The sequence below is a fragment of the Salvelinus sp. IW2-2015 genome, unplaced genomic scaffold, assembly GCF_002910315.2.
Source record: "Salvelinus sp. IW2-2015 unplaced genomic scaffold, ASM291031v2 Un_scaffold3110, whole genome shotgun sequence".
Classification (NCBI taxonomy): domain Eukaryota; kingdom Metazoa; phylum Chordata; class Actinopteri; order Salmoniformes; family Salmonidae; genus Salvelinus; species Salvelinus sp. IW2-2015.
Genome location: NW_019944400.1, coordinates 77688 through 87963, shown reverse-complemented (window position 1 = coordinate 87963; position 10276 = coordinate 77688). Strand labels below are relative to the sequence as shown.

The following is a 10276-nucleotide window of genomic DNA, read 5'->3' as shown; positions in this document are numbered from 1 at the left end:
CCAGGTCCTTCATGATGGAGTTCAGAGCCTCCTCGCTCATCTAGAGGAACACAAGAGAGCACCACTTGCTACAACACTGCTCTACTACAGAGTCACATCACTGACAGAGATGTTACTCTTACAGACAGAGCTGATTACAGTAATATACTATAGAGTCACATCAATGACAGAGATGTTATACTCTCACAGACACATGCTACAACACTGCTCTACTACAGAGTCACATCAATGACAGAGATGTTATACTCTACAGACAGAGCTGTTACAGTAATATACATATGAGTCACATCAATGACAGAGATGTTATACTCTAAAGACAGAGCTGTTACAGTAACTATACTAGAGTCACATCAATGACAGAGATGTTTACATACTAGCAGACTGTTACAGTAAAATACTATAGAGTCACATCAATGACAGAGATGTTATACTCTACAGACAGAGCGTGTTACAGTAAATATACTACAGAGTCACATCAATGACAGAGATGTATACTCTACAGACAGAGCTGTTACAGTAATATACTATAGAGTCACATCATCAATGACAGAGATGTTATACTCTACAGACACATGCTACGAACTACGCTCTACTACAGGTCACATCAATGACAGAGATGTTATACTCTACAGACAGAGCTGTTACAGTAATATACTATAGTCACATCAATGACAGAGATGTTATACTCTACAGACAGAGCTGTTACAGTAATATACTATAGAGTCACATCAATGACAGAGATGTTATACTCTACAGACAGAGCTGTTACAGTAATATACATTAGAGTCACATCAATGACAGAGATGTTATACTCTACAGACAGAGCTGAAACAGGTTGAGTGTGAGTGTGCTGCTGCATGTTATAACATGGGAAACAGGTTAGTGTGAGTGTGCTGCTGCATGGTATAACATGGAACAGGTTGAGTGTGCGTGTGCTGCTGCATGGTATAAACCATGGGAAACAGGTTGAGTGTGAGGTGCTGCTGCATGGTATACATGGGAAACAGGTTGAGTGTGAGTGTGCTGCTGCATGGTATAACATGGGAAACAGGTTGAGTGTGAGTGTGCTGCTGCATGTATAACATGGGAACAGGTTGAGTGTGCGTGTGCTGCTGCATGGTATAACATGGGAAACAGGTTGAGTGGGTGTGCTGTGCTGCTGCATGGTATAACATGGGAAACAGGTTGAGTGTGCGTGTGCTGCTGCATGGTATAACATGGGAAACAGGTTGAGTGTGAGTGTGCTGCTGCATGGTATAACATGGGAAACAGGTTGAGGTGGCGTGTGCTGCTGCTGGTATAACATGGGAAACAGGTGAGTGTGAGTGTGCTGCTGCATGGTATAACATGGAAACAGGTTGAGTGTGCGTGTGCTGCTGCATGGTATAACATGGGAACAGGTGAGTGTGAGTGTGCTGCTGACATGGTATAACATGGGAAACAGGTTTGAGTTGCGTGTTGCTGCTGCATGGTATAACATGGGAAACAGGTTGATGTGAGTGTGCTGCTGCATGGATTATAACATGGGAAACAGGTTGAGTGTGAGTGTGCTGCTGCATGGTATAACATGGGAACAGGTTGAGTGTGCGTGTGCTGCTGCATGGTATAACATGGGAAACAGGTTGAGTGTGAGTGTGCTGCTGCATGGTATAACATGGGAAACAGGTTGAGTGTGGGTGTGCTGGCTGCATGGTATAACATGGGAAACAGGTTGAGTGTGGTGTGCTGCTGCATGGTATACATGGGAAACAGGTTGAGGTGGTGTGCTGCTGCATGGTATAACATGGGAAACAGGTTGAGTGTGCAGTGTGCTGCTGCATGTATAACATGGGAAACAGGTTGAGTGTGAGTGTGCTGCTGCATGGTATAACATGGGAAACAGGTGAGTGCTGAGTGTGCTGCTGCATGTGTATAACATTGGGAAATAGGTTGGTGTGCGTGTGCTGACTGGCAGGTTATAAATGGGAAACAGGTTGAGTGTGAGTGTGCTGCTGCATGGTATAACATGGGAAACAGGTTGAGTGTTGCGTGTGCTGCTGCAGTGGTATAACATGGGAAACAGGTTGAGTGTGCGTGTGCTGCTGCATGGTATAACATGGGAAACAGGTGGAGTGTGCGTGTGCTGCTGCATGGTATAACATGGAGAACAGGTTGATGTGCGTGTGCTGCTGCATGGTTAACATGGGAAACAGGTTGAGTGTGAGTGTGCTGCTGCAGGTATAACATGGAAACAGTTGAGTGTGCGTGTGCTTGCTGCAGTATAACATGGGAAACAGGTTGAGGACGTGTGCTCTGCATGGTACATGGGAAACAGGTTGAGTGTGCGTGTGCTGTAGGAATGTTGTCAGTACTACATCACTCTGTTACTGTCATCATCAGGAAGTGATCTTGCTTGAACTCCGAGCTCAACGTCCTCCGGATCGGGGTCGGCTCCGAGCTCTCTCAGCCGTCGCCGAGCTCACTCCTCCGGTCTGTCTCCGAGCTCAACTCCTCGGTCTGGTCGGCTCCGAGCTCAACTCCTTCCGGTTCTGGTCGGCTCCGAGCTTCAACTCACTCCGTCTGGTCGGCTCCGAGCTCAACTCCTCCGGTCTGGTCGGCTCGAGCTCAACTCCTCCGGTCTGGTCGGCTCCGGCTCAACTCCTCCGGTCTGGTCGGCCTCCGAGCTCAACTCCTCCGGTTGGTCGGCTCCGAGCTCACCCTCGTTGGTAAAGTCTTCACCCTGAGAGAAAGGACAAAAACACACAGGTTAAAAGTACATACTACATGGACCACATTACAAATACAAGAGGTCTTTGTCACATAGGATGCTCATCTCATGTCCTCTATCGATGTTCTTCAACTCTACATTGTGTTACTAGCCCTCAGCACCTCACTCCATCCCTACAGGGCTAACACGTCCTGACGTGGGCAATATGTCTACGGTGGCAGACATCAACCACCAAGGAGGAATACGGTCCTGTCAACTTCAGTCCGGGAGAGAAGACTCCTTGCTACGGAGCAAGCGATCATATGTTGTCTCTCAGAGGAACACGTGCCAGCAGACTTAAACCGAGTTGATTTACTGTCGCGATGGAACCCTCTGCCAGGGGTGTGGCCATTTTCATCCGAAATCGTCGAGGTGGTGTGGGGGGTGTTGCGGCAGGGCTGCCATCGATCTGTACGCATCGCAGGACAAGGCACACTGTCGCCGGTCATCCCTCATCCCGATAGACGGTCTATACCGGTCATTCCCTCATCCCGATAGACGGTCTATCCGGTCATTCCCTCATCCCGAATAGACGGTCTAAAACGGTCATTCCCTCATTCCGATAACGGTCTAAACGGTCATTCCTCATCCCGATAGACGGTCACTAAACCGGTCATTCCCTCATCCCGATAGACGGTCTATCCGGGTCTAAACGGTCAATTCCCTCATCCCGATAGACGGTCTATCGGTCATTCCCTCATCCCGATAAGATGGTCTATCCGGTCTAAACGGTCATTCCCTCATCCGATAGACGGTCTATCCGGTCAATTCCCTCACCCGGATAGACGGTCTATCCGGTCTAAACGGTCATTTCCTCATTCCCGAGAAAGGACGGTCTATCCGGTCTAAACGGTCATTCCCTCATCCTGATAGACGGTCTATCCGGTCTAAACGGTCATTCCCTCATCCCGATAGCTCTGCATTGGCCCGGGAAGCCATGGCTGACAGAGATTATACCAGTCCTGTACGCACAACCATGGAGGCTCCCACAGCGCCGGGATCTGCTATCCCAAGCACTGGGGGAAATATTTCACCCTCATACCGAGCTGATGGATCTCTGGACATGGCACGTGAGAGGAACAACTTTGACTCTGTGAGCTTGCCTCCACAATTCACAGCACCAGAGCCCCTTCTACTAGAGGACTTTAAGATCTAAAGTAGAGAGTATTCCAGAGGTGGTGGGGGAGATGCCAGTTGGTCCTTCTTACAGCAATTGCTCAACAAGGGAAAAGTCTTTTCCACCGTTAAGGTCTACCTGGCCCCAATCACAGCTGGCCAGGCAAGACTAGGTGAGACTATGATCAGGGGCTCACCCCCTGGTTTGTTATTTTATGAAGGGAGCACGCCGTCTCCGTTCGGTCTCCAAGGCACTTGCCCCATCATCGGATGTGGCACTTACAGCCAATGACTTTGAACCCCTGGAGACAGCGCATCTTAAGACTCTGTCTTATAAGACGGCCCTGTCGCTCGCCTCGGCCACAGCCAAGCTCGTTAGCCACGCGCTCTCGGTTCATCCTTCATGCACTCAGTTTGTCCTGACTACTCCGAGGTTATGATACGTCCTAAAGCCGTGTTCATTCCCGTGACTTTCAGTAGTCAAGCTACTGACCTCTTTTCCACAGTTCTCTTCTCCAGAGCGCCTTAACATTCCAGAGCTGTGACCAACTGTTTGCTTTGCCAACCCTGCTCGAAGGTAGAGCTTTGTCCAAACGTCACCTCTCCCACTGGGAAGAGGAGGCTATCGCCAAGACGGACAGTTGTGGGGATTGCTATCTCCCCTAGGTGTTCAGGCACATTCCACTCCACGTCATGGGCACTGTTCAGAGGCATCTCCGTCAGATTTGTGCGGTGGCTAGTAGGATGGATTCCCTTCACACCTTTGAGGTTCTATCACCCTCCCTGGCACACACGGTCCTCGGCGCTGTAGGATGGGTCAGGCACATTACCATGTACCACAACAGGCTTCTCAGGAAATAGGCTATTGGCAACCGGGGTGTTTTGCAAGTGTCCCATAGTGAGATGTCGAACTGGGTCGACCGAAAGGGAACTTTGGGTTACTGTATGTAACCCTGGTTCTCTGAAGGAGATGAGGGAGACATCTCACCAGATTTCTTACGAGTCGTGCAAGAGGGGCMACGTTTCTAGAATGAGGAAACCAGAGGAGTACATAGACACTTTGGGCGTACACCCACAAAGCCCTGATTGGCCTGTTATGATCTCATAGTGACAACCAGGGTACATAGCCAACGGTTTCCTCTGACAGGTAGTTTCTCTACCCTTACGTCTCGAAACACTCTGCACTTCCTTCAGACCACTGGTTATGTCTGCAGTGTGTGCTTTGTTTTCTCTCTGATACACACGGTCAGCAGGGTGAGTGGGGTGAGTGGGCCTCAGCAGGGTGAGGTGGGCTCAGCAGGGTGAGTGGGCTCAGCAGGGTGAGTGGGCTCAGCAGGGTGAGCAGGGTGAGCGGGCTCAAAGCAGGGTGAGTGGGCTTCAGCAGGTGAGCAGGGTGATAGGGCCTCAGTAAAACAGGGTGAGTGGGCTCAGCAGGGTGAGTGGGGCTCAGTGGCTCCTAAGTGGTGAGGACTCGGCTCAGCAGGGTTGAGACGGGCTCAGCAGGCGGAGTAGCGGTCAGAGCAGGGGCAGCAGGGGTGGAGCGGGCTCAGCAGCTGAGCGGGCATCAAGGGTGAGTGGGCTCAGCAGGGTGAGCAGGGTGAGCCACTCGCAGGGTGAGCTCTAGCGCGAACGGGTGGAGTACTTGTTGGCTCAGCAGGCGTGAGGGGCTCAGCAGGAGTGAAGCGGTCAGCTGGTGAGCTGGGCTCAGCAGGGTGAGCTGGGCTCAGCAGGGTGGTGTGGCGCTCAGCAGGGTGAGCGGCTTCACGGGTGAGTGTGGCTCAGCAGGGTGAGCAGTGGTGAAGGGGCTCAGTAGGAGGTGGTACTCAAGCAGGGTGATCAGTTGTGGGCTACAGCAGGTGTAGCAGGGTGAGTGGGTAGCAGGGGTAGCAGGAGTGAGTGGGCTCACAGGGGTGACTGAGTGGGCTTCAGCAGGTGAGCAGGAGTGAGTGTGGCACTCAGCAGGGTGAGAGGTGAGGGCCTCAGCAGGGTAGGAGTGGGCTCAGGTGGAGCAGGGTGATGGGCTCAGCAGGAGGTTGAGCAGGGTGATGGGCTCAGCAAGTGAGGTGAGCCAGGGTGAGTGGCTCCAGCAAGGGTGAGCAGGGTAGTGGCCTAGCAGGGTGAGTGGGCTCAGCAGGGTTGAGTGGGCTCAGCCAGACCGGTGAGATGGGCTCAATCTGAGTAGGGTCTGCCTACAGCCGGGTGAGCAGGGTGAGTTGGGCTCAGGCCAGGGTGAGCAAGGTGATGTGGGCTCAGCAGGGTGAGCAGGTGATGTGGCTCAGCAGGGTGAGCTAGAGGGTAGTCTTGACCAGAAACACAAAGAGTTCCTATGCACTGCGCAAACCCACGGCATTTGCCCTACCTCTCCCTCATAATCAAAGCAGCAGTTAACAGCATGACTGTGTTTATGCCTGTTTAAAGCCAGTGTGTGAGGCATTTAATTGGGTGGTAGAACACGTAGAAATTATCTCTGGCATTCACTGTTATAGGAACATATTCTCTATGATTACTGTTATATGGACATCTGGGGGTAGAAGGTGACAGGAGTCAGGGACTCCCCTCCCGTACTCTTCTCTCCTCTCAGCCCATATATTACCTCCATGCCTCCCCAATATCTCTTCCACCCGTCTCCAAATCTCTACCACTCCACCTTCCTCTTCTCTCCGTGCTCAGCCCAAATATCTCCTGCCTACTCTCCCTTCTCTCCGCCAGCCCAACTCTCCTCCATTCCTCCTTTACCTCTCCGCCAGCCCAAATCTCCTCCACTCCTCCCTACTCTCCCGCAGCCCAGCAAATCTCCTCTCCACCCCTCCTTCTCTCCGCCAGCCAAATCTCCTCCACTCACATCTCCTCTCTCTCTTCTCTCGCCAGCCCAAATCTTCCTCCACTTCCTCCCTTCTCTCCCCAGCCAAATCTCCTCCACTCCTCCCCTCTCTCGCCACCAAATCTCCTCCACTCCCCTCCACTCTCCGCATTCCAAATCTCCTCCTCTCTCCTCACTCCTCCCTGCCAAATCTCCCTATCCTCCCCTCTCTCCGCCAGCCCAAATCTCCTCCACTCCTCCCTCTCTCCGCCAGCCAAATCTCTCCACACTCCTCCTTATCTCCCGCAGCCAAATCTCTCCACTCCTCGCCTTCTCTCCGCCAGCACTCACTCTCCGCCAGCGCCAATCTCCTACTCCCCGCCAGCCCAAACTCTCCTCCACTCCTCCTCTTCTCGCCAGCCCAACTTCTCCGCCAGCCCAACTCTTCCTCCACTCCTCTCTCCTCCCATTCTCTCCGCAGCCCAACTCCTCCGCCAGCCCAAATCTCCTCCACTTCCTCCACGCCAGCCCCAACTCTCCTCCACTCCTCCCTTCCTCCGCCAGCCCAACTCTCCGCCAGCCCAACTCTCCTCGCACTCCTCTCCTCCTCTTCTCCCGCCAGCCATTCTCTCCGCCAGCCCAACTCTCCTCCACTTTTCCTCTCTTCTCTCCGCGCAGCCTTCAATCTCCTCCACTCCTCTCTTATCTCCGTCCCAGCCACAACTCTCCTCCACACCTCTCTTCGCCAGCCCAACTCTCCCCTCCTCTCTCTCCTGTAGGTGGGCGATTCCCGCAAGTGGAAGCATTTTGGAATGTCAGATTGCAATTCTCACATAGGAATTCATTGTGGAGAAGAAGACGAATGTTAACTGAAGAAAATAATGGAATTGCCTACTGAGACAAGACTTTTCAACTTCAAAATCTATGTCAACAAATAAACTTGTCAAATTTTAAAACATTTACGTGATATCTATGCTCCCACCAGGACTACTTAACTGTTCCACTTGAAATCATCAGGTACCGTGAGAAAACTGTTGTCCACTGAACACGTAACCGGAAGCAACTGTTTTCCATCTGAACATAGTCCTGGAAATAACTGTTTCACTGAACACGTACCGGAAGAACTGTTCACTGAACCGTACCGGAAAGAACTGGTTTCACTGAACCAACGTACCGGAGAAGAACTGCTCTTCCACTGAACATGTCCCTGGAATACTGTTGCAGATGATTTTTGGGAAACAGAAGGACAGTCTAAATCTCCCTGTTTTTTTGTTGTCCAGCGGTTTCGCCACAACTTAAGCTATGAGTTCAGGACTAGAAATGCCTCCCATGTCTCTCATAATCCACCTGTTACAGAAAACAACACCATTTCCATTCATCGTTGTTACTAATATCTCACTTTAGTCCTCTTGACATGTTATTACTGTACTGATTCCTCTCGTTCCTCAAATCGGTCCTGGTGCCGTTGTGTACGTATCTTTATACAGAAAATATTTTTCAGAAAACCTTTTTCCAAAACATCTTGCTACGAATTGAGTGAAAATGTGTGTCAGTTCGAACGTCGCCGATAGTCGAACCTGATGGCGTCGACGCGATCAGCCTACGACACGAACGGGATTCGCCGAATCAGCTACGACCGAACTGCGGGTCGACAACGATTCAGCATAACGAAAGCTGGGTCGATGCCGATCAGCTACGACACGAACTGTCGACCTTCAGCTACGACCGCTGGCGACCGATCAGCTAACGACACGAACTGGGTCGGACACGACTCAGCTAACGACCGAACTGGGATCGACCGATCATGCTACGACACGAACTGAGGCTCGACCGATCAGCTACCCGACACGTCAGCTGGGTCGAACCCGATCAGCTACGACACGAGCTGGGTCGACCGATCAGCTACGACACGAGCGTGGGTCGACAACCGATCAGCTTAACGACACGAGCTGGGCTCGACCGATCAGCTACCCGACACGATGCATGCGGTCGACGACAGCTACGACACGAGCTCGGGTCGACCGATTCAGCCTCGACACGAGCTGGCGGTCGACGATCAGGCTAGACACGACTGGGTCGATACCGATCAGCACGACACGAAGCTGGCGTCGACGGGATCAGCCTACGACTAACGAGCTGGGTCGACCCCGATCAGCTACCGACACGAACTGGTCGGCCAGAATTCAAGCTACGAACAAACTGGGTCGACCGATCAGCTACGACACGAAACTGGGTCGACCGATCAGCTACGACACGAACTGGGTCGACCGATCAGCTACGACACGAACTGGGTCGACCGATCAGCTACGACACGAGCCCTTGAGTTTGAAAACATCTCATTTTGGTTAGTGGTGTGTTGGTGTGCCACTGGCTATCAGTCAATAAAAAAACTAAAATTAAATTAAAATTAAATTGTGCCGTCTGGTTTGCTTAATATACGGAATTTGAAGTGATTTATACCTTTACTTTTGATATTAAGTACATTTTTAGCAGTTCCATTTACCTTTGATACTTAGGTACATTTAAAACCAAATACTTTTAGACTTTAAGTAGTATTTTACTGGGTGACTTTCACTTTAGTTATTTTCTATTAAAAAGGATATCTTTACTTTTACTCAAGTATGACAAATTAGTACTTTTTCCATCACTGTTAGGTTATTGAACTTCAGTAAGTGAAGTGGATTTACACCCGGTAACGGAATTTCATCATGGCTCCCTGATCTGTAGTACAGATACACATACTGATGGATATGAATGTCCTTCTCTTCATGGTGATGTATCCTAAACAGATACACAAAACCAAATTTGGTTGGTCTGGACCAAATCTGAACCAATCATAGACATCTGTGTATCAGTTTGGACATGAAAGTACAGTAGAGGGCAGTAGAGTAAAGTTCATTATACCACAGTAGAGTTCATTATACCACAGTAGAGTTCATTATACCACAGTAGAGTTCATTATAACACAGTAGAGTTCATTATAACACAGAGTTCATTATAACACAGTAGATTCCAAGAACACAGAGTTCATTATAACAGAGTTCATTATAAYMCAGTAGAGTTCATTATAACACAGAGTTCATTATAACACAGTAGAGCTCATTATAACACAGTAGAGTTCATTATAACACAGTAGAGTTCATTATAACACAGAGTTCATTATAACACAGAGTTCATTATAACAGAAAGGCAGGGCAAGGGCAGGAAAGGAAAGGCAGGGCGGACGGAAAGGAAAGGGCAGGGCACGAAGGAAAGGCAGGGCAACGGAAGGAGCAGGGCACGGAAAAGGAAAGGCAGGGCACGGAAGGAAGGCAGGGCACGGAAAGCGAAAGGCAGGGCCACGGAAAGGAAGGCTTGGGCACGAAAGGAAAGGCAGTGGCACGGAAAAGTAGGGCACGGAAGGGCAGGGCACGAAAAGGAAAGTAGGCACGGAAAGGAAAAGGCAGGGAACGGAAAGGAAAGGCAGCGGCAAACGGAAAGGAAAAGGCAGGGCACGAAAGGTTAGGGCACGGAAATGGTACATGTGCTTAGTAAAGAAAGGTACAGTAAAGGTACAGTCAGATAGGTACAGTAATGAAAGACAGTAAAAAGTTTGTTACTGAACTCTACTGTGT

At 50.4% G+C, this 10276-nt stretch overlaps 1 long non-coding RNA gene across 3 annotated transcripts in view; it reads right to left on the bottom strand.

The window, feature by feature from the left end:
• Positions 1–2538: 2538 nt before the first annotated feature.
• Positions 2539–10276, bottom strand: part of LOC112075368 (uncharacterized) — a 26401-nt gene continuing 18663 nt past the window's right edge. The window contains exon 3 of one of the 3 annotated variants that reach the window (XR_011477310.1): positions 2539–2618. This is a non-coding gene — a long non-coding RNA (uncharacterized lncRNA). Of the gene's footprint in view, positions 2619–2678; positions 2720–10276 lie in introns of those variants that run through there. The other 2 variants (XR_011477311.1, XR_002894970.2) reach the window with 2 other exon arrangements.